Raw genomic sequence first — 24,005 nt, 5'->3', positions numbered from 1 at the left:
CTGGTCTGAACTGGGAGACTTCTCTTGTGGGGGACATCAGGGCTGGGAGGGGCAGGATAAAGCCTTTCTGTTTGTATTTGAACTGATCAAAAACCTGTTGGGTCTTTCTGTATTTTAAAGAGGGAAATAGTGTTGGTTGTGTTTGAAACAAAACCAAATACATTTTGAAGATGCAAAATGTTTGACTTTGGGACAAAACAGTGCAATGATAGGTCAGGATAGAACCAAGTACAAAAATCATGTTGTAGATATCTACCCAAAAAATGTGAAGCTTTTCTGAGTTGGAAGGGAAGTTTAAGCTGGGTGTTTAATTACCTCCCACAAACCTGCCTGTAGTGCTCAGGTATTTCCTTCATGATTTTCTCAGGCTAAAATTAACAAAAACTGTAGAGAAACCACTCTTACCCACCATTTCACCACCATGTTTACGTGAGAAGATTGGCTGGGATGCAACAGTGCGACCACTGTAGCTTGGAAGAAGTGTACGTTTCTTCTGGAAGTGAGGATCTCTGCTGGAAGGGGTCCTGCAAGAATTCAGAGGCATTTCTGGCCAATATCGTTTTGTGGAAAAGTGCATGCCTTGGTTCCCACTTCTGTAAAATGGGGTTAAAAATATTCTCCCTCCCTCCCAGGATCATTGCCACACTCCCTCCGCAGCAGTTTGTAAAACACCACAGAGTTTTTCCACCAGTGTGAAAAATGCTAAATAAAAGTAAATGGGTACTATTTTTAATAATATTCTAAGTGCTTCATGCTACAGTGAATGACTACAAATAACTATGAAAACATATTATGGTAAAGATTCACAGTTACGGTTCACGAGCACGCTAGCCTGAGGAAACTGTTGCTTTTCAGCACTGATGGCCCAGCAGCCACTCAGAAAACCTGCCGAAATGGGTAAAAGAGATCCAAGAATCGCCCCAGATCTTCCTCGTGCCCTACAAGCCGACCCACCAGCAGCACGGGCTGGATCTTCACATCTGATAGCATCCTACGGTAATGACTCACTGTCTAATGAGTTTACTACCGTGGTTTGTATCATTGCTCAGGCAATCTTTTTTAATTCAAGGAGTGTTTATTAAAACCAAACCCTTGCTGCTTTTGCTAACCTTGTTTTAAATGGCGCTGTTTGCATTCAGAAACAGTACAGCGAGGAAAGCTGAAACCATTACTGCCAAACTGAAGAATTTTTTCGTAACCCTAAGACAGTGCTCTGCTTTCTCTCTGCTGAAGAAAATGCCTGCAGTGTTAGTTTTATTATGCATTATGCAGGTTTTAGGTCTTTAAAGAAGTTAAGGGAAAGTCCCAAATGAGATGTTGGTTGCCTTATAGTCCCCAAGGAATATAGTTGCTTTTTGATTCTGCCTGCAATTCATTGCCGTAGACATGGTCTGCTGCCTTCATGTTTTGATCTGTCATCCACCTGTGGGGATTTGCTGCAAAGTTAGAAAATACTTTGTCTTCGTATTTGCATTAATCAGAATTCAGAATTATTCAGCAGATAGGAAATGGTGTGCCAAAATGTTAAAGCAGCATTTAAAATTTTCTAAGTAAACAGGTGTAAAAGCAGAAACAAAGGCAATGCAGTATGTGAACATAACAGAAATCCTCAAATCCCGTTCCTTCCGACCTGGAGATGAGTCTTTGCTGGCAGTCAGCGATGTGTCTAGCCTGTCCCAGGAGCTTCTGGTTGTGGATGTGTCAGTTGTGTTGAGCACAAAATGTATCACAGAAATTCAAAACTGGATGCTTTTTTTTTTTAAAACTCATTTTTTTGCTATCCTCAATTAGTTTGAGTGCTGTCTATCTTCCTAGGTGAATATGAGTTTGTAACATTCTCTACTTATTTCTAATGCAAATCAAGGTGACAAATGGGATCCTCTTTCACATGGATGAGTTTGTTGAGCTCCTCCCAGGACAACCAAAGCTCCTGGCTGGTGAAGGCTTGAAATCTCTGAAAGGACACAGGGTGGACAGGTGAAGATGTATGCAAGGACAGGAACTGGTGCCTTGTTAAGGAGCAAAAAATTGAGGTTTAAATAAATAAAAGAAAAAATAAATAATGTTGTTCACTTATTGAGAGAAATAAGCCAGTGAAGAGCTTGAAGCTGGTGAGGGTACTTATTGCAGAAAATGATTTTGGGAAGGTCTTTGCTGAAAAATGTCTCTTTTTGGGAAATAGCAGTAGGAAGCCTGAGATGCCGTGTGGGTCCAGTGGCAGCAGCAGCGGAGCCTTGTCTGGCTGTGCTCAGAGAGCAGGCTTCTCGTACCCAGCACGGGCCAGACGAGCGTGGGAGCCTCCTGAAAATACAGACGCAGTTTCACGTGAATGGAAACTGCAATTTTGCAAGCCTTAGACCTCAAATAACTGAATGAATGTGAGTGTTGAGGGGGGAAAGTTTAGATAAGCTCTGATAATTTGGTACTTTTCTTTCCTGCTTTTGTATCAGATCTGTGTTAAATACTAAAATGCTTTTCACAGGACATGCCATTCAAAATGGTCATTTATGCACATTTTTTTAAAAAATACCATATCTGGGAAGCTGCTTTTAGAATACGGTCACGGATTAAATCACTATTCAAGGGTACGTTGTTGCGTCTGTGTGTGTAGAGGGTACCCACTGTGCCATCACCGAGACATTTAATAGAAAAGTGATATTTTCAATAACTATTTCCAACTCTGTTTGCCCAGGGTGGGTAGCCAGTTGCCACGAGGAATCATCATCTCTTTGCGCTCGATGGGTGTGTGCGTGAGTGAGAGTGAGCGCAGGGGATGTTTTCCATTTAATAATGTTATTTCTGGCGCTGCTGCTTTTTCTGTAATCACTGTGGAAACTGTTATGCTTGGGGGTTCATCAAGGAAACTCTGTAAGTTCTTCTAGGGAGAAATATATTAAGCAAGTGGCTGTGATACTGGTTTCATAAGGGCTCGCCTTAATTGGGAACAGTGTTTTCAGGAGATTTTTACCCAGCGTGCTGGAAAAAGGGCAGCTTGGTGTTTGGAGCCTGGTGCTGAGTTGTCTGATGGTGTCTCAGGAGAAAAAAAATAGTAAAATAAGAGTCAGATTTTCTGTTGAAGAGGAAAAATATCTGAAAATAGATCAGGTCTGCCCACAGACTAGTGATGGTTTGGACCTCGAGTTAGAGAAACGTAAGACGTTATAGATGTGGCTGATCTATTGTGATAGGGGTTTTTAGAGCCATCAGTGGGTGTCCTGCTCTACCATGGCCCCAGCTGGCTCTGTTAGAGCCCATCGTGTCTTCAATGCGTGGCTGAGGCGGATTTGGGATGCCGACCTGCACCTCTGCACGGGGGCACATCTGCCACGTGCGCAGCTGAAGGGTGTTGGGACCATGGGTGGTGGTGCAGCTACCTCCAGCCACAAGTCTGCCCCCTTGGTGTGTGTGCTGCAGGCAGGATTTGGGGACTAAGGCATATTTAAGGCATATCTCTGGAGGATCCTCCAGGCCTTGTGATGCATCAACTGTGGGATAAACCTCTTCTGTCTGAGCATTCACGTTCATCATCATTAACGACATGTTCACAATGAAAATAACACCATCACATAGAAATTGCACATATTGGAAAAACTGGCTTCAGGGAGCTTACCACTGAAGACAAAACTTGGAGGAAGAATGCATAGGCAGGGGGAAGAGAAAGGGTTACGGCAGCTGGGAGATGGGGTGGCTTTGCTAGCTCTCATGTGCAGTGTATTTTATTTGTGGTACTTCAGAGTGCTCTTTTTCATTGTTGTTTGTGGAGAGGCTGATACCGGAAAGAGGAAAGGAGGTTTTGTCTATGCTATACATATTTGATGTTTTGCGAGCATGCATTTTAATAATTACCTTAATAAGTTACTCAAACTTGCATCTCACTTTATTTTGGAGTCTCTGGAGGCATTCTGTTTGCTTAACACTCTTAAAGTCTTTACAGCATTCAGCAAAGATTTATTGCTATTGATTTATATGGCACCCAGAACGAGCTTCATGGCAGCAGTGTGCAGAAATTATGGTTCTTTCAGGACCGCTTCACCCACCATTGAAGCAGAGACTCATCTGATTAACAGGAGAGCAGAGAGCAAGATGGACAGATTCCTACAATTTCATGACCTCAGTGATTAATTATTTATTGAGCTTTTAATTTTGCATTTATCATTCTAGGGCTGTCTTCCCTGACTTCCCAGAGTAGCTGCATGGAGAGGTAAAGCATCTACAGGTACATTTAGAGCAGGGAGGTTTGCAGCTTTGGTTGGAGAGGAGTTGCACTGTGACCCCTGAGACGCCAGAGAGGAGCTAACATCTGCTTTGCCCTGGGATATTTCAAATTCTTCTTAGTTTTAAACCCAAAGAGCTGAGTTTCTCCCAGTACTCTGAGCTAGAGGGCAGATGTGTTAAGCTATCCTGGCCCTGGCTGTTGATGATTGTATGTCTCTTTTCTTCCTCCAATTTACTCGAGCTGTGGGCAGAGAGGGGTTGCCACTGTTTTTCTTAGCAGTCCCTAATCCCTCGCAGTTTGGCATGAAATACTCTGCTTGTGTTCCGCTTTGTGCTTCAGGGCTTCCAAGAAGGTGCCTGCAACATGCTGTAGGTGACCCTGCTTGGCAGGGGGGTTGGACTGGATGATCTCCCGAGGTCCCTTCCAATCTCAACCCTTCTGTGATTCTGTGAGGAGGGCAGTTTTTCTAAACAGACAGGCAGCTAAGGCTGTTTTGTCTTATTTATTTATTTATTTTAAGTTTTCTTCCTTGGCTGTGTTGTCTTGCTCATGGATTTGGCTATCTTATGGGGTGGGTTTTCTTCTCTTGCAGCAGGGACAACCATGGGGCCTCTGCACCCTTGACCATTTGCAGAGCTTCTCGTATAGTTGAGAGCCTGTGTGTAAGCCCCAGGTCTCCCGAATGCTTGTAGCTACTGGCTTTACAGAAGTCACCAGGGCATGAGAAATGGTGACTTTGTGCTCCTGTCCAGCCTCCAGCTGTGGCTGTGCACAGTGGCAGTCCCGGAGCAGCAGCCTGGTGCTGAGCAGCCTGGTGCTGAGCAGCCTGCTTGCTGCTTCATCCACGGGATGCACTGGCTGTGGCTGTCCCTGACGGTTCCTGCTGGTATAATGGAGCAAGAGCGGTCATTTGTCACTTTAAGGCAAAAAAAAACAACAGAGAGATCGGATGATGCTATTAGGGGGACAGATGCACCCCCCAGGTAATCAGGAGGAGAGGCTGGGATTGTTCCTAAGAGGTCTGTGATGTGGGAAATGGAGCTGTCTAGAGAGAGGCTTTTGAAGTAAAAGTTCTTTCCTCTGAAGCTGGCCAGGTGACTGTTGAGTGTGGCTCCTCCATCCCCTGTCACAAAGGCACCATGCGTTATGCCCATGAGTCCATGCAGATAAACATGGTCCATGAGCCAGGCTCTTCCCGCAGCCAACTTCATGCTGGTTCAGATGAGATGTCAGTACCAGGAACAGCCCCCTGAGGCCCCCGAACAGGGAAAAACCATCAAATTAACCAGACCTCACGCTGCACGCTTTTCTCCCCTCTCAGAGCTATGGTATTTTATTGATGAACTGGGCTCGTTGACTCCAAAGATCCACTTTTCTCTTCAGTCCATGTGGTGCTGTGGAGAGAGCTGATCGGAATCACCACAATAAAATTTTAATTAAATGCCAGGCAATAATTTGCAGTGAATAAAATGTGGTACCTGCAGTACACTGTCGACATCTGTTCATGGACCCAGAGGGCCATTAGTGACTTTGAGAAAACCAGGAGAAAAACACAGGTCCACTTACCTTGTTTTTTATTCTTTCATTCCGGGGCAGAGAGACCTATTATGTTTAATATTTTATGGCAATACACTGCTGCCATCCTTCCTGTGAGTCATTTTTCCACAAGAAACACGTGCTCGCTGCGTTATTTAACCCCTTTAGAGGGTTGAAGGGTGGACTGTAAGACTTCTACAGAAATGCTGTGTATTACGTGCTGCTACTGCATTGCTGTGCAGTGCCAGGAAGCAAAAACTGCTTCAGTGCACAGCCATCTGCACTCAGGGGAAGGCCAGCAGCATGCTGGAGATGGACACAGATGTCCCAAAATCACCCTGAGGCTCAGGCCTGGGTTTGAAGCTCTGACCCATGCTGAGCTCATCTCTCATGGTGGTTTTTCACCTTGCATCTGAGTCCCACAATGCAGACGATCATCAACATCTTGGGACTGGTGCTGTTCAATGTCTTTATCAGCGGCGTAGACCATGGGATCGAGGGCACCCTCAGCAAGTTTGCAGATGACACCATGCTGAGTGGTGCAGTTGATACAACAGAAAGAAGGGATGCCATCCAAAGGGACCTGGAGAAGTGGGCCCATGTGAACCTAATGAGGTTCAACAAATGCAAGGTGCTGCAGCTGGGTCGGGGCAATCCTGGACATAAGGAGAGACTTCAACAGAGAAGCGGCCAGCAGGTTGAGGGGGGTGATTTTCTCCTCTCCTCTGCCCTTGTGAAGCTCCACTTGGGGTACTTCATCCAGGTCTGGGGCCCCCAGCACAAGAAGGATGTGAGGCTGTTAGAGCAGGTCCAGAGGAGGACCACAAAGATGATGAGAGGGCTGGAGCACCTCTCCTATGGACAGGCTGAGATAGTTGCGGTTGTTCAGCCTGGAGAAGAGAAGTCTTTAGGGAGACCTCATTGTGGCCTTTCAGTCATATTTTTTAGATGAGAGTCTTCTTACATGGGTGGATAGTGATAGGATGAAGAATAATGTCTTTAAACTAAAAGAGGGTAGATTTAGATTAGATATAAGGAAGAAACTATTCACAGAGAGGGTGGTGAGGCCCTGGCCCAGGCTGCCCAGAGGAGCTGTGGGTGCCCCATCCCTGGCAGTGCCCAAGGTCAGGCTGGATGGGGCTGGGGCCAGCCTGGGCTGCTGGGAGGGGTCCCTGCCCATGGCAGGGGGTTGGAACCAGATGGGGTGTAAGGTCCCTTCCAGCCCAAACCCTTCTATTATAATAATCCATGATAAAATTTGCATCCCGAGAAGAGTGTTTCTAACCCAGTAGTGTGAAGAGTTTGATCCAACCTGGAGATGTTTCAAGTGATGGGATGACTCCTGGTGGAGGGTTTTCCTATTGTTCTTTCCCTCTTCCCTCTCTTGTTCTGTCCAGTGAAGGTCTATGTGCCTGTGCAGGTACCTTTGGACTTTTGCTTTTCATGTTCTTGCAGCCAGTTGTGTCTCCCCATAAAACATCTCCAGTGGCTTTGTTAAATGAGATTTTGAGGTCTTATCAGGCTTGAGTTTAAGAAAATATCTCACAGATGTCTTTGGGGAATTCCTCATGTTTTCTCTAGGTTTCTGACTCAGGAACCTGGAACTGGGCACAATTACATGTTGTTTTACTGACTTTCAGCAGAGCTCCTGCTATGCAGCCTTATAGGTTTGAGGCCAAAAATACATGCAAGTTTCATTTAAATAACTGTAGTGGAAACTTTCTATGGAAAGAAGATACCCAAAAAAGCCCCTGAAAGAACAAAGTAATTGCCTTACAGAAAGACTTCCTTTTGCTGCATTGTTTTCCGTTTGCATCAGCCGTTTGTCTCCTTTGGGTTGTGCAGTTGTGGTTCTTCAGTGTGTCATCCAGCAAAAGTACAGCAGAACTTCTGTGCACAGAAGAAAATTGCTACCTTTTTCTCTGTCATAAGGAGAAAAACAAAAAACAAAAAAACAACAACCCAGCTGTGCTCTGTACAAATAGTCTGTGACATGAGTGGAATTGAAAAATGACTATTAGTCCAGAATGCTGTGCTGAAGGTTACTCTTTTGTGTCGTCCTTCAGATGAGAAGGTTTAACAATGTGAGTTGTGGAAGCACAGAAATTGTTAATACGTGGGAGCTTCTTGACCAGTGATATCAAAATACGGTGGCATTTCAGCATGTGCTGCAAAAACAGATGTGTTTTTGTTGACCACCTTGTGGCAAATTGAGCTCATTTTATTGTAGGGCTGCTTTATCAAGCTACTAAAGCCTAAAACCCCCAGAAGGTTCTGGTTTCTCTTTTGGACCAGTGTGACTGCACAAGTGTTGCATTGTACTGCACGAGGTGTGATGCTGCTGATGGGGTGGGAAGGGTGGTAGGAGCTTTCTTGTGCTTGCTCTTGGGAGGAGCCGGGGGATTTGTATATTAGAGGCTGGAAAGTGATTTATTTATTTATTTTTTTAACCCTCTTTTCTATCACTCATTATGTCTTAAATGTAAGTCTCGTGAACTGCTGGTTCAATCTCAGTTCATAGCCTTGCTCCACTTCCTTTGGTTCAGCAGAGCACTTTTACTCTGCAGAAGTGTGAAAAAGTTAAAGTGCCTACTGCTTCCCTCTGCCTGCGGCTCTCTTTGCTTTTCTGTTCGTCCTTTATGATGTCTAAAGGCAATGGTCACGCTTCTTAATGTCTTGAAAAAATTCTAAAACACCATACTGAAGTAAAATAAAACCAACAAGCACTAGAAATGTGCCACATGAATCACTTTCTTGTTGATAGGGCTGACTGAAGGATGAATGAATAGCAGTAGGAACTGCCATAGACACCATGTCATGCTTGACAGCGGAAGATTTCTTTCGAGAACATTGCATTTTAAATGTGTACACAAGACTTGGGTAAAGAGGGTGTATTGCTGATTTCCCATGGGTCTTAAAGTGAAGACATAACCGTGTCTGTGATGCTGCAGCTATCTGCTGCATTGTCTGGTCTGGAGAGACAGAGTGGTGCATCCGTGCCAATCCTGCAAGGTTTGGGCTGTTTGTATGTCCCGTATAGGGAGATGACTGAAGGGGCTGTGTCCCACCTTTTCGTATCACCTTTTCCTTGAACACAATTGATAGGAACTGCAGTAGCCCAGGAGATGGGAATGACAAGACCCGGTGGTCTTGGTCCAAGCGCTACCTAGAAGTTCAGTTCAATTGATAACTTCAGAAAATATTGTAAAGTTTGAGGTTTATATTTGGAGGGTGATCCAGAGAAATTTTCTTCTCAGCTGCTTATCACTGATTTCAGAGCTCCATAACCTGCCGGACTTGTTTTTCTTATTTCTTCTTCTCAGTGGCTTGCAATATCTTTTGCTAAAAGCGCACCTCACTCACCTCAGACCACAGCTTCAGGCTTCTGCATGATTTCTTGCTTCCCACCTAGGAATGTGAAAATAAATGCTGATGATGGGTTTGTAAGAGGTGTATGGAAAACAAAGAGCCGACCTAGGGAGATTGTCTGAGTCTCCCCAAAGCAAGAGACTTGTGCTAAGGGGCAGCCTGGTTTCTCCTGAGAGGCTGGCAGTGTGGTCAGCCCATCGTTACGTGGGGCTCAGGTTAATTCCCTATAGGATGGCAAGAAAGTCCTTGTTAGACATGGTCTTAATCTTGATGCTGGTGTTAATTAATCCTGATTCATTGTTATAAGAGTATGAATTCAGGCAGGAAATGAGCAAGAAGCATTACTGGGGGGAAAAAATCTTTGATTTCACACTTCAGGGTGTGGGGAGGGAAAGCTTTGAAGTTGCTGTGTTCTTGCTGCAGTGTGCCATATTAACGTTTTGGGGTTTGGCTCATGAAGTACTCTCTTCCCTCACCCTTAGAAGCATCGGATGTAATTAAGCTCAGAAGCAATGGTCCTTTCCAGCTCTTTCCTGTCAGCAGGGTGAAATAGCACATAGATGGTGGATTTTTTTTCTTTTCTTCATATTGGGGGAATAGTGGCTGCTGAAATTCAGTTACTCAGGGCTCTGTTACCCCCTGAGAACCACAGCTTTGCTAGCATCTGTTCTTCGCCGCTGCATCAAGACCCAAGATGCTTTCAGTTTCTCATTTAATGGGCTGCAGCTTGACCTCTGAGTCTGCTCAGGATGCAGCACTGGGGGCAGATGAGAAGAAGCCCTGCCAGCAGCACTGTGGAAACCCACTATTTTGTCAGAAAGCAGAGCTAAATGATATGCAATTGCCCCAAGCCATTGCAAAGGAGACTTACAGACATCTCTGTGCCGGACCAATTGTGTGATTTACAAAGTTATTTTCAACCCCAAATAGAGATTTTCCAGTTAAATGGTTTTGCAAGCTTTTATTCAACATGAAATGGAAAGAAGCGAGGACTTTCCCTGCGTGAAGGCCCCTGCCAAGGGGATGGCCGGCCCAGTGACCTACCCAGCATTAATGGCAGTGCCACCATCTTCTAGAAGCAGCACGCAGGGAAAGGTCACGAGAGCCCTGACCCTCCTCTGGCTTAGCAAGGGCAGTTTGGCTGGGATGTGAATTTTTAATTTGTGTTCAAACCACTTTCACAGCATCATTGCCTGGAGATAGAAAGCATGCAGCCTTGTTAGAGAGGGTGATAACAGCTACTTTATCTCAAGTGTCTGGACTGCTGCTTTATTTTTTTTTTCCCTTTTCCTTTTAATCTGATATTCTTTGTTCACAACCCAGATGGGGCAGATGCCTTCCAGTTAAGATTGATGTAGCTTATCAGTAGAAGTCTGCCTGCCATTTCATAGGATGCACCCCAACTAAAGTGGGATAAAAGCTGGAGCTTCAGCTTGTCAAAGACAGTGTGAAAGGAAATCTGTTTAAATGTTTATGCATCAGCAAGGCAGCAAGGCCAGCTTTTATTCCCATGGCATTTCAGTGGCTCTTTGTGATTAGAGATGCCCTGGAGATGCCTCAGTGGTGGAGGACTGACATGACAGCGATACTTAGCTAAAGCCAGGGCAGCTTTGCACTGGCCAGCATCACTGTGTGCTTCTGAAATGCTCTCTTTATTTATTTATTGTTTGACTTCTCTTTTAAGATGCATATTCACCTCTGTTAAAAGCATCTGTAATGCCTGTTCTGGCATTGATTTTTCCTGGCTTGTCTACAGCCAGGTGGCAGGGAGGGCTTGATGCTGCTGGGGGCACAAAGGGAATGCATCCAGGGGGCAGTGGTGGCTGTAACGAGCCCCTTTTGGTTTCTTGAAATCCTTGGTGAAGAACTCTGCAGAGAACAGAGACTGCCTGTTCACCCGGTGTGCAGAGGGAAGAGTTTGTGGTTCGGTGGTGAGGCGGGACCAAGCTGTCCCCCAGCCACTCAAAGGAAGATGCAGGACCCTTCACCAGACCAGGTCTGCCACCGTCAGCAACATGCCAGATTGCCGGTGACTTATTTTAAATCTGTTTTAACACTTGATGAAAATTGCTAAAAATATTTTCTCTTGCTCATCAGCCGTTGAACTCCTGCCCTCCAGCCCCATCATTATTCCGTGCAGTTACCTCTAATGAGAAATTAGTGCTCTGAGCATTCACGTTGCAGTCTTTCACCTGTGAACAAATATTTTGCATGCCGCGTGGGAAGGCAGATTTGTTCAAAAATATAAATAGTTTGATTTTGTATTATGCATACACAAGCAGAACATTTGCAAATATTCAGGCAAGGCCTCCGTTGAGTGCACTTTAATGTTTCCCTAAGTAGAGGGTCTTTTTGAGATTATGCCTCTGGACCAGGCTCTTCTTTTAATGTGGTCATGGGAGTTGGTGTCCCCAGATCTCTGTTTCTCTCTGTAAGTTCAGTGGGGTAGTCATTGGCACTGGTGTTATTTTTAACCCTTGAAGCAAGGACAATCAAGACTTCAGGGCAGCCTCAGATGCTCCAAACCTTTTCCTGATGGGCAGTGACTTAACTTCCCTGATCCAAGTGTGGGAGAGCCCACGATGGTCCTTGAATTGCTGTCTCGGTGCTTTTCTGTCAGTAGTCAGGAAGCTTTTCCTAGTGTGTAACCTGCTTCCCTTTGTGCTGTTTTAAGGCTCTGACATCTTGTGCTATTCTGGACAGGCCAAGAAGATAGTTTGTCTTTGCCTTGTGGCCCTCTTTATATATTTGGAGACTGTTACAAAGCTTCTCTTTAGTCTTTACTCTTTCATTAGATTATTGTGATTTAAATTATTTATTTAAATATTTTTGCTGTTTTCTCAGTCTATGCTTTCTTGACCTCTCACCATTCTTGCTGTCCATGTTGGGACTTTTTCTACAGCTTTGTTGAAATGCAGTGTTCAGTAGTGTCTTTAGTAGTGCTACATAAAGGAAAAGTTCCCTCTGTGTATCTGGTGAGCACTATGCCTCTCTGTGCATCTGAGTATGATGCTTGCTTTAGTGCACTGATGTGATGGTGTCCACTTCTTGTTTCATCCATGATCCTTTGTAATCCTGAGATCCTTTTCATTAAAAAAAAAAAAACAAAAGGAAAAAAAAATCTTTGCAAACTGATAGTTATTTCCCCTGTGACTGTCATTGATTGTTCCTGCCTTAGTACTGTTCACCCATCATTCCTGAATTGTCTTTTTCTTTTTCTCTCTCTTTTTTTTTTCTTCCAGACCATTTCTACTACTTACCAAGAACATTTTGAATCCTAATCCTGGCTTCCGAAGTACTTGCAGCCCATCCCAGCCCGGTATCAGCAGCAATTTTAGTAAGCATACTACGTTCCATCATTCCAATCACTTTTGAAAATAGCGAATTTTGTTGAACCTAGGATGGACCCTGGGACACCCACATCCTTCCGTGTGACAGCATGCATTGTGGCAGCATCCCACAATGCTGTAAATGCCCTGTAAGAGGTACAAAAAGAAATGAGACTCCCTGGGACAATGAAATTCGTGTCTCAAAGCAAGAGATTTTATCAGCCCCTTTGAAGTTTTGTAATGAGAAATATGTTTATTTACCATGCCGGTGCCTGAACAATATGGGTTTTGTGCAGGGCCAGGTGTTTGAAAGAGCAGAAGCTCTGCGTTGTTGCAAAATCAGCAAGTTGACTTTCTCCTGTGTATTTGTACATTTTTCTTTTTTTTTTTTTTTGTTTTCCTGCTTTCTCAATGGAAAACCCACCTTCTGTTCACACCCCATAGATGCCCTTTCGTTCAGCAGACACTTGTTAGTTAAAGAGCCTCAGTGTTTCGAGCTGAGGCCCAGGGGGAAGGAAAGCAAACACCATTTGTTTCATGACTTCGCACCGAGGAGGAGGTTCTGAGTGATTGTGGGAGTGTGCTGGACCTGGGGGGCTGCAGCAGGTTTGTGTTGGAGTCAGTGCTCTATGTCCTCTGCTTGGATTTTTGCCCTCTGGCTCAGACACTGCATTTATGTATCAGTGGACTATGACATAAGTTCATTTTGGCGGTGGTGGCGAAGGGTGATATTCCAGGATTTATGAATTTCTATGGGGTCTGACAAATGAAGCTTTATAGACCGAATTTATATTTATAACGCGAAGGGACAGAGCCAGATACTGCCTGCGGAGACCAAAAATATGGTGCACAGCCACTGTTTATGTCCCTGTAGCTGTCAGTGTTTAACAAATAAGAAATGGAAACAAAAATGTTGGAGGGAGCCCGAAGGTAATCGGTTGCAAATGAACTCAGACAAGAAGTAGCTTCTTGTTTCTCTGCAAGAAAGGAGTATAAAGCTAGCTTTTGCTGTTAGCTGCACCTAAATGTACATGTTTGTCAGAATAACTATCAGTTTCAAACTTCATCTCCTCTGTGACATCTGCTGTTGCTGGAAATTCAAGCTGAAACAGGAAAAATGATGTGTGCTTGCCTTTCATCTCTGACTGTGAATGTAGTGGTGAATTAGGATTTCCAGCTCCTGTGTCATCTGGTCAGAAATACTGTTCTCATGCCGCAAAGAGGGAAACTGAGGCACAGAAGACGAGTACTTGCATTAGGCTCATGGAGTGGGCTTGGATGAAGAATGCTGATTTCTTGTCCCCTCTTCCATGATCTCAGTGTTTCCCAAAGTTTTGAGAACTTGAGAAGTAATGAAGTCCTGTGAAGACAGATTTGCAATTTGGTGTTTTCAAGGACTCTAACTACATAAAACTGATTTACTGTGGGAGAAAAAGCCTTAAATATCCCTGTAGAGAGGACATAATGTGAATGATTTTGTATTTATTCATTGCATTTCACTGAGTGGATGAAATCTCTCCCGACCGTAATTGAATTATATTTGGATGTGCTATCTAGTCTGGTGGTGTTAAAAGCAGGTGCACAAAAGGGATTTTTTGGAGAGAGGAGAAGAAAGCTTACTGTAGCAGTAAAAGATTCTTACTGGTGTAACAATCCTAATCAGATTAATTATGATTAATTTATCTGTCTGTTTTTATTTATAAAAGCAGCATTTCTAAAGAGTTTTGCTTAAAACCTTCGAGACTTTTAGTAATATGTTTGACTTCTTTTTTCACATGGTGCAGTGTATAAATCTGTGTCTGGTTGGGCTTTTAGGGAGAATTATATTGCTTTGAGCATTTAGACCTAGCCATTATTTCTCCGTCTCCTCTTACACCTTTTTTTGTCAGTAAATCCATCTCCTGTCACCTCTCCTATGTTGCCCATCTGTAGGTGGCCCAGCCACTCTTGTGCTAATGTCTTCCAACAAGTTTCTTGTCTTCTTGCAGATACTTTTTTCTTTTTGTCTCTCTCTCTCTCTCTCTTTTTTTTTTTGGACAATTGTACCGTATCTTCCCTTTGGCAGTGGCCTAGTGCTGCTCCTGGCCTTCTTGTAGGACCAAAACTTCTCGTCTTTGTAACATCCTTGCCCCATCTCACACATGGCTTTTTTTCCTCTGAAACAATCCTTCTGTAATTTTCCACTTGTGTGCCTCAACAAAACTCAGATCTTTTCTCACTTGCATATGTCACTTACTTTTCCTGTCTCTCTCTTTCTCTCTCTCTCTCTTTTTTTTTTTTTTTAATGCTTTTTTTCTCTTACTGTTTTTCATTTCTGAAAAGCTGTTTGGATTTTCACAAAACCGAACTGTATGACATTGCATATGTGCTTGCCCATATGTATCTGCTTATTGCAAAAGTGGCAGAACAGTATCGATCAAATGAGGTAATTTTCCATCAGATTCATCCCTCTGTTTCCTTTTCATATTTATTCACTGCTCAGAAGCAAGCCTCCTTGGAAAGCCTCAGTCAAAATATTAAGGTGGTTTTGAGTTTTTACAAGCCTGAAAAACCAGAAGGTTTCCTTGTGCTGCGTGGGTGCTCTGACCATCGCTCTCCCCCTCCATCAGTTGAACCGGAAGGTTTGGTGTCGTGGAGCAGCAGCCACATGTGCTGATAGAGGCTTCTGCAGAGTCTCTTCCTCATCACTTGCAAGTCTCATGCAACTCCTGTTTTTCCTTTCATTTTTATTCAGCTTTTCTTTTCATGCTTTGCCCCTCAGTGCCACGACCCACTGTTGTTTCTGATGTATAGCTTCTGGGCTTGATCTAGCTGGGATTCAACAGCATCTTCATTGATGAATTTTCCATCGTTGATGAAAGGGTAAAGAGCACAAGAAGGCACAGGGTGGACACAGCTCGGCCTGTGGGCAAGCATTTGCTTTTGAAAGAGATTTGTTGATCCACAGTGTTTCTGGGTAGGCACCGAAGAAAAGATGCCCCCATGGGGACAGTTCTGTGGGTGGATGTGTGTAGTATTTCCCATTTTTTTTTCTTTTGTAGTATTTTCCATTTTTCCCTTTGCCATCACTTTGCTGATGCATACTCAAGCTTTTGCATCGAGGCCAGGTTTCATGGCAGTGGTGTTTCAAATCAAGAGGCCACACGGCATCAGAACCCAGCTGACCGGCTGTCGGAAACCAAGTCCATTCCCTGAAGTTACATATAACCTTTTTCTTTTCACTTTTTAGTGGGGAAAATCAGGTTTATTTCCAAGATCATCTTTGTTTCATTCCTATATGCTCCTCTCTTCAAGCCCTGGCATCTCGTTGTGTTGGCAGTAAGGTGTTAAGACCAAGCGTGGCCTTCCTCCCCTCCTGCTTTCGGTGTCCTCTCAGCTTGGTGGCATGCAGAAGTCCTGCTGCACGGGACAAAGTGCCTCTGCCCAGGAGCCTGTGTCACTGCTTTTGTGTCATCCTTTACCAAAACACAGAGGTGATGTTTTTAACAAGGTAACAACACTCTATTTTAAGCTGCTTCTAAAAATAGATTCCCACACAAGCTGGCATTGTGGCAGCAGTGTTTTATAGTTTAATTGAGGCTGTTTTCTTAGGATGATTCATAGAAAGAAGATGAGCTTTACTAGTTTTACCCCGGGGTGAGGTGACGTTGGCAAGTGGTACATGAAGAAGTCTGCACGGCTGCGAGGACTTTTCTGATTAGCTCTATGGTTGTTGGCTTTTCCCCTAGGGCTGGAGTGTCACGTCGAACATTGGACAAGCTCTCTTTGTAGGTGTCTGGTAGCTAATAGAGTGCATTCTGTGTGTGCAGAGCATCCTACAGTGCTGTGGAGAGCTGATGCCTTTGTCACACTGAATGACAAATAATGGCCACGGGAGGTAATAAGGAAAGAGATGGTTTCTCTGGGAAATACGGTAGCGATTTAATATTTGTCCCATGCTCAGAGCTGTGGGGAAGAAATACAAGAGCCAGAGATATTGGGTGAGGGGAGGAAGGCATTGCAGAAATATCCAGAGAGCAGATGACTCTGCCCTCCCACACTGTCATCAACTATCTCAACATCTGGGGTGGGAGCAGCTTCCTCGCTGTAGCTCCCAGCACGTGAGGCAGGTTTGTTCTCCTGGTAACATTAAGAAGAATGACTTTTCTCTGTCGAGCTACGTCATGGCTTCTCCTTGCCCAGCCAACCACGTGAACACCTCACAAAGAAAGCTTTTTGCCTCTTGCCCAAGGCAAAGACGTGTCATCTCCTGGGGTTAGTGCTCCCTTACGGATGATTTGGAGATGAGTGTGAGGCAAGGAGAAAGAGCCAAAAGAATCAAAGGAGCAGGAATGTCTCAAGTCCCCTCTGTAGGCTATTCAAGTGACTGTCAATAACTGATTCTCTTGTGTCCGTGAGAGTGGCAGGATCTCAGGGCTGTTGTGCTGAAGTCAAGTGTCTCTGAAACCCCAAGTATCTCAAGTCCACGGTCTCCAGTCTATCAGCTTTGGGAGAGCAATACAAATAATGCCCATGCTGAAGGCAATGTCATGATCAGCTCTTCCTGTGGATTCGGAGGAGAGCAGCAGCAGGCTCGTCTGTGTCTGGTCCTCATCCAGTGTCAGCAGGTCTCGTGGGCAGTAGGTGACCCAGTGGCCATGGGATTGGGACCACAGGTCTGGGGGCTTTGAGGATAAAAGGTAAAGTGCTGCTTCCTATAGGGCATTCCTGTGCACATGTGATGTGGTGATCTGGGATTATGGAAGGTGTAAGGTTGGCATTGCTCCACTCAAAAACTTGCTCCTGTGCTGCCAGCAATGCATTTGGCAATAACAAAGGATCCCCCTCTGGGCTCCCTGGCTGAATCCAGGTTGTGCTCATCTCCTTCGCCTCACAGGAACCAGCCAGTGTGTCCTGTGCTTGCTGGTGCACCTCAGCAAAGGGAAATGTAACTTGAAGGAGGTCTGTTTGTACCTGGGGACCCCAGTCATGGCTCAGGGTCACATTGCACCAAACTTGTACTGGTATCCCAGTGTGCCACGCATGGCCAAAAGGTCCCGGCTGCATGAGATGGGCTTGTCTCTTTGCTAAACAACAAAAAAGCAGGTCACGGAAATCCAAGATTGTGGATCATGTAGGTAAACCCACAACCGAGCCAGCTCTCCTCGAGGTCAAAGCCCTCGGGGTGTCAGAGGAGTGGGTGCTGGTGTGTGAACTTCCAGCTCCTCTCCCTCTCGTATGAACTCACCATTCAGAGCCTGACAGTGCCTCCAGGCTTCTTGCCACCGCACAAAGCTCTAGGAAGCGTTGATCTGCAGCATGTTGCACCAAAGTGGGTGGTGACCCTCTCGCCCTCCTGGAAGAAGTGATACAGCTACATTACATCATTCAAAGGAAAGATCGTCACATGGAAAGTGGCAGGAAAATACCACTGGTTGCATACAGTGCGGTTCTTTAGAATGGAAAGACAGAAGCTTATCACGATAAAAGGAGGCAAAACAGGACGTCTGGGCTCAGCTCTGATATCTGCTGGTCATGCAATGCTTCTCCAGGATCCTGTGTTTTCAGTTGTAGTGCTGGAATGATAATTTCTATTTCTGTGAGGTTGTCCAGGATTTGCTGGTATTGCCCTTGGGACCCTGGGACAGGAGAAGCTGCTCAATGTGTCCATCAAGCTTTGAACAGGCAGTTGGGATAGGAACAGAGGGCTGAAATGGGCCTAATTCTGATCTTATTTGCTATGCATTTCAGGAATGGCTGCCTCAAAGGCAGCAGTCGCCCCGGTGCAAAAAAAAAAACAGTTAAAGCAAATCAGAATTGTCATCAAGGCAAAAGCATGCAAAGTGGGACGTTGGATGAGGCTGAGCAGAGGAACAGTGTTTTTATGTACAAGCATGAGGCTTTTTAACCTGGTGCTTCTTTCATTTGTCATCATTAAGAAAATGACAATGGGAGTGAAAATGAAATACCCTGGGAAAATAAAACAAACCAAAACAACTCCAGCCCTCCCCTCAAAACAGCAACCCTTCAGTTGTTGATTAGATCTGCCCAATGCTACAGTGCAGCCCTTTCAGGTCGGTTTGTCCTATGCCTTGCCAGGCAAGGAGATCATCTGCAGAGCATTAAAGCTGATGAGCAGGCAAGATGATAAAATCAGTGAAGAAGAGGAAAGAGCCTGATCTCACCTGCACGCGATGAAACTAAGGCTTTTGATTAGCTCTCTGGGACGTGGGGGATGTCAATGGCAAGGTTTGTCCTCTGCTGTTGCTTTGTTTGGGGGTTTAAGCAGTGCTGGGACCGGGGAAGTCCCACTGCTGCCGCCAAAGAGTTAATCACAGCATAATCGTCTCATTCTCTTTCGGAGAGGAGTTCTCCGTGGCAGCCCGCAGGGCCGTTGGGTAAGACGCGTGATTGTGTGTTCTGGCAACCGCTTTGCAATGTGAAATAAACACCCTTCCGTATAATAGCCTTCATTGAGCATTGTGCCTGGGAACTCATCGTGACACATGGCAGCCCAGGGCTGGGGATGCTTCCTCCTTTTGCAGCTCAGCAAAATATTTACACAGTGTCTTCTAGTAAACTGGTTCCTCCGTGCTGCGGGGCGAAGCGACTCCGGAGCCGGTCTCAGAGCCTGACCCTGCTCCGAGTCCCTCCTAAAACAACAAGCGCAGCTTGGCTCTGCTCAATCTGTCAGCCAGGTGGAACAGCTACCGAACGTGCTTCCCTGTTAGGATTACTTTATAAATTGCTGTAATAGCCCTGCAGATTTATCGTTGCTGTAAGTACCTGGAACATTCAAAACAACAGCCCATAGACCCTTACGCCATGCACTGGGGAGCAGGGAGGGAACCGCAGGGGCTGATGGCTGCAGCGTGTTCAATTTGGAGTCTCAGGTACTCTGCGCTCTGCAATTATTAAGCCCTGCAGTTGCTTGATTGCAGTATTTAAGAATAATATTTTTAAAACCTTGGTGCTAGAGAAAAAATAATGAGGATTTTGCTGCTGGCGGAGAGCAAGCTGTGGGTATTGGAATGCCAGCTAGTTTGCAAAGAATGGAAATCTCTTTTTTCCCCTTTGACCTCCAATACCATAAGGTCTCAATGGCCAGAGAAAATTATTATGGTTTCTGGCTCCTGACCGTTGCTGCTCATCAAAAGCTACTCCACAGTGTCACAGTCAGCCTCTGCAGACCACAAAACCAGTTACAGCTAGAAAGTTTGTGTTCGATGTATAGAAGGCTGATTGAAAAGAAGCATGTTTCCAAGAATTCTCTATGTTTTGGTTTGCGTAAGGTCTAAAATTTAAAATATGTTTCTCTTACCCCAAATAGATATCAAACAGTAATTGTAGGTGGGGAATTACAACATACACAGCTGGTTTTAGCTGGCCTGCAAAAATCTGTTCTTGGCCTTGTGATAGTCAGGGTATTTCTCACCGAAGAGCAAAACCAACAGAAAAAATCTATTTAATCGATGCAGTCTTTGGGCAATGAAGCTAGACAAAGTAACACTAGAAAAAGGGAACAGAATCTTAGCAGAGAAGTAATCGGTCACTGGAACATCTTAACTGAGAACAGCTTCATCTACAGTCATTGGTAGTACTTAAACCAAGCCTGTTTTTGCTTTTTTGTAAGAGATACTGAAGCTCAAAGAAAAATAATAAATTTCATGCAGAAATGTCAGAGAGATTCTCTGGCTTGTGTTAAGCAGCAGTTTAGATTTAATATTTTTTCTTGCTGTCTTCTGGTATTAATATTTGGGGACCCAATATTTGGGGATCTCTGAAGACCATGTGAGATCATGGCATCACCTTTTGAAAATCAACCTTTTTTTTTAATCTTTCTGGAAATGCTTATTCCAAAAACATTAAGGGCCTTGACTGTGATGCAATCATATCCCTAAAATTCTGTTTTCTCTATCTAGTTATGAACGTCCCTCTTTCTTGGATGGCTTTTCAAAAAATACTTTTATTTCATTTTCCTCCCCAGGAGCCCTTTTCTTAAACTTCAGGTTTGGTTGTAACAACAACTCTTTACTGCTCCTTCCTACAGCAAAAGTATCTTCCAAACTGACGTCAGCAGTGCAGTCAGATTGCTACTTGTCTGCCCGAGCATCCTCTCCCAATAACGAAATCAGGGCCATATTTATGGCTGTCCTCCCCCATGGTCTATGAATGAGCACCAACAACAAAAAAACTCAAAGAGGAAAATTTTGCAAGGTAGAGAACCAAGGTCGTAACTTCAGATTTCTCAGAAGAGGGCTCCTACCCAGATGGCAAATGAGTTGCTTGGGCTCCTTCATCTTTGGACCCTGTTGGTTTCAGGTGAGCAGGTCTGGTGGGTGGCGGGGCTCCATCAAGCCTGACGGGTGATTCAGCACCTTCCACCCCAGCTTGGGGCAGGCTGTTGGGTTTACACCATTCTTGCAGCACCACCTTCTGGCCCACACCCCTGCACATCGGACCAGCACTGTCTTGGGCGACGTGCGCATCGAGGTCCTCTTTGGTAGCTGCCACCTGCAAGGAGGGGAGCGAACCCCCTGGGTGGCTTGTGGCCAATGAGGAGGTGCCGGGGGAAATCTAAGCAAGCCTTTCTGCAGGGTTTCCGAGCCCTTGGGGTGCTGGTACCACATCCTGCCGCACGGCACGCCCCGTGTGCCCGGAGCTGCCGCTGCAGGCGAAAGGAAGCTCGCGGCGAGGAGGTCCCGTCTCACGCAGCGGTCTGCTGAGCACAGAAAGCAGCTGACAAGAGGAGAAGGTCTAGTAGCTACCTGCCTGTTTCTATCATGCTGTGGGGGACTTTTTCTTTTTTTTCCCCCCTGCTGCTCCTCATTTTCCCACCCCGGCAGCGTGAGAGCTGCTCGTTTCTTTCAATGAGTCGCTCTTGCAGAAGTTGTCGCGTTATCGACCTGCAGCGGGGCTGTTGTGGCTGCAGGCTTGTCTGGGTGTTTCCGACACTGTCACTCGGTCTATTTAAAGATGTGAACTCTTCCTCCAGACCCGGCCTCGCTGTTCGTTACGTTAACAGGAGATCTCCTTAATGAGATGTGACTGCAGCCGTCTGTGCAGGGGCAAGCAGAAACCTCATCCAACACCTTCTCTTGAACCTGTCCCCCACTGTTTTATACTTGTACTGACATAACTGTCCTGTTCAGCTGCCGAGCAGACAAAAGCCAGCCTCTGCTATCTGCTGCCTAAAGCCAGTTGCAGCGTCTGCAGAGGCAGCAGCCGTAAAACAGACCTACACCAGCAACCCAAGGTCTGCTTCGTTCCTGTCAAGGCCTGTAGCTATTCTTTGCCGCCTGCTAATGCTCAGGCATAAAGCAGGAATGCTGGCCTCTTAATAGTGTTGTTTTTTTTTCTTGAAAAAAAACAAAAAAAAAAAAACAAAACCTTTCCTAAAGAGGCTGGAGGCAATTTCAGACTTGCCTGGTCTGTGTTGTTGGTGCTTTGAGGGGAAGGCAGAGACAGAAGTCTCGTTACAATGCTTGGTGCTTCTGTATGGGATAGTTTTAATCGGTGGTTGTCTGTCCATGGGCCCAGAAAAACCAGCTTGCTTGAATATTTGAAGCTGTCTTTATTTACAGGTGGAGGCAGCGGTGGCTAGCTTTCAGGGGCCCTTGAAACCTGGAGTTGCTGATCAGAGATTTGGTGATGGGCTTTGTAGGTGAAATTTTGCAGGATACCGTTGCCGCTCTTGGCAATACCAGGAGAGCCCCTCGCAGCCCAGGTGTGAGGATTGCAGTATTTGGGGTGTTAGTCCCAGCACCAGCTCCTCTTGGTATTTCTCATGCGGACATGGCACAGCAGGAAGGACAGAGGAAAAATTGCCTGAAGATCCATTTTCTAGCAGTCATGGCCTTTGCTTCTAAGCCTTTTTTTTTTTTTTTTTTTTTTTTAAAGCAGCCACTAAAGTTTAGATATGTAGCTCATTGTGATCTTTGACCAGCAAATTTCTTGCTTACATTAAAATAATGAGGGCTTTTTGTGATCTCTTAGCAGCTTAATTGGTAAGAGATTTCATCTTAGGTAAGTTTTTTTTTTTTTTTTTTTTTTTGAAGATTTCTTCCTCCTGAAGCTTGACATTGCAGAAGGCTTTTTGGATTAATAGCTGAGGCAGTCTGGTAATTCCTGGATCTAGAATCTCTGCAGGTTTAAGATCAGTTGTCTTAATTTCTTATAAAAAGGTAACCTGCTGAGAAAAAACAAACAAACAAACAAAACAGGTTGGAATTATTAATAAAATACCTTGCACATTTTTTGTTTGCCAAAGACATTTCAATTCCTTTAAAAGTATCATCAAATAAACATTTTGAGGCCTAAGTAGTTTCTGCTGAGCCCTGTGCTAAGCAGGAGGAATGTAATCTCAGGTTTTCAGATTTCCTGGATGACTGCACGTGGATGTAGCTACCTTCTTTGTTAGGGATGTTGGAGCAAGCTTTTAAAATATTTATTTGTCTTGAAACCTGTAATATTTGACCTTTGTTTCATTTCCTTAATGCCATTCCAGCTCCAAGCCCTGATAAACTCAGCTGAGAAGTGCTATAAGATATTTTAAAGGTGTCTATGGCCACCAGTGTGAGCTCATTTCTAATTAAACAGAAGCCACACTTTATTTCATTAGAAGCATAGTAATAAAATGTACACCTAATTGGCTGATTCTTAATTCATTAGCTATTGAAAGCAAATTCCGTAAAGTCTGTCAGGATTAGAAAGCGGAGCTTTGTGTCACTGAAGGGGTCTCGTTCTCCTGATGTGCATGAAGATGTCATTTTGCTTATGGCTCTGGAATGTTAGGATAATTTATCTGGTGCTATGATAGGTTATACAGTTTCTATAGAAATGGTGCTGGAAAGCTAGACTGTGCAGAACATCCCTTTCCCTTTGATTTGGGGTAAGTTATGAAACTTTCCAGCTGCTTTCCACAAAAAATGGTGACTCTCACTGTCACCTCTCAACCTACCGGTGCCACCTGCAGCTGCCTTCATCAGACAGATTTCAGTGGCCAATTAAATACTAATAAAATTCACAAAAATTGTGTTTCTTCTCCTGATTACTGAGGTGTACTTGGGAAAACACACAGGCATTGATAATTAACTGCTTTACAAAGAGAAGCAGGTGGATGCAGCAAACGCAAATCTCATGCATCAGCCCTTCCTTCAGCACATTCAGGTGGCCCAAAACAAGTAGCGCCAAACTCATTCACTGCGATGTGAAATGCAAAAATTTTTTTGTCTGGCTGCTTGGGAGTGGGCAAGGCTGGGTGTCTGCTGGAGCAGATTCTGCTGTGGAGGCTTCTCCTGCTCCCTCCAGCTCCACACAGCGCGCACAGTGGCTGGAGGAGATGCTGTGGTGGGCTTGTATAGCATTGTGCCCCGGGGCTGCCTCCTGCATTGTGCTCCTGGAGGTCTTAAACCTCTGCAGAGACAGAACTGAGGAAAGTGTAGGGAAGTGCTGTTGTTTGAAGCAGCCTGAAGGCTCAGAGCAAGGAAACAGTGAGTTAGCCAGGCTTTTTGGTCAGTTTTTCTAACACTGCAATCGATCCTCTTGAACCCTTGACACAATTCTGTGTTAAAATT

At 44.9% G+C, this 24,005-nt stretch overlaps 1 protein-coding gene across 22 annotated transcripts in view; it reads left to right on the top strand.

Moving 5' to 3' along the window:
* HIVEP3 (HIVEP zinc finger 3) overlaps positions 1-24,005 on the top strand; it is a 304,681-nt gene that overhangs the window by 195,162 nt on the left and 85,514 nt on the right. For 14 of the 22 annotated variants that reach the window (XM_068657516.1, XM_068657517.1, XM_068657518.1 and 11 more), the window contains one exon: positions 12,364-12,458. The exons of 4 other annotated variants lie outside the window; for them this stretch is intronic. The gene's annotated coding sequence lies outside the window, so the exon portion shown is untranslated. Of the gene's footprint in view, positions 1-855; positions 997-12,363; positions 12,459-18,720; positions 18,828-21,103; positions 21,185-24,005 lie in introns of those variants that run through there. 4 more of the 22 variants (XM_068657522.1, XM_068657527.1, XM_068657529.1 and 1 more) reach the window with 4 other exon arrangements.

The sequence above is a fragment of the Anas acuta genome, chromosome 21, assembly GCF_963932015.1.
Source record: "Anas acuta chromosome 21, bAnaAcu1.1, whole genome shotgun sequence".
Lineage (NCBI taxonomy): Eukaryota > Metazoa > Chordata > Aves > Anseriformes > Anatidae > Anas > Anas acuta.
The sequence above is the reverse complement of the archived record's forward strand: the minus strand, read 5'-3'. Positions and strand labels throughout refer to the sequence as shown.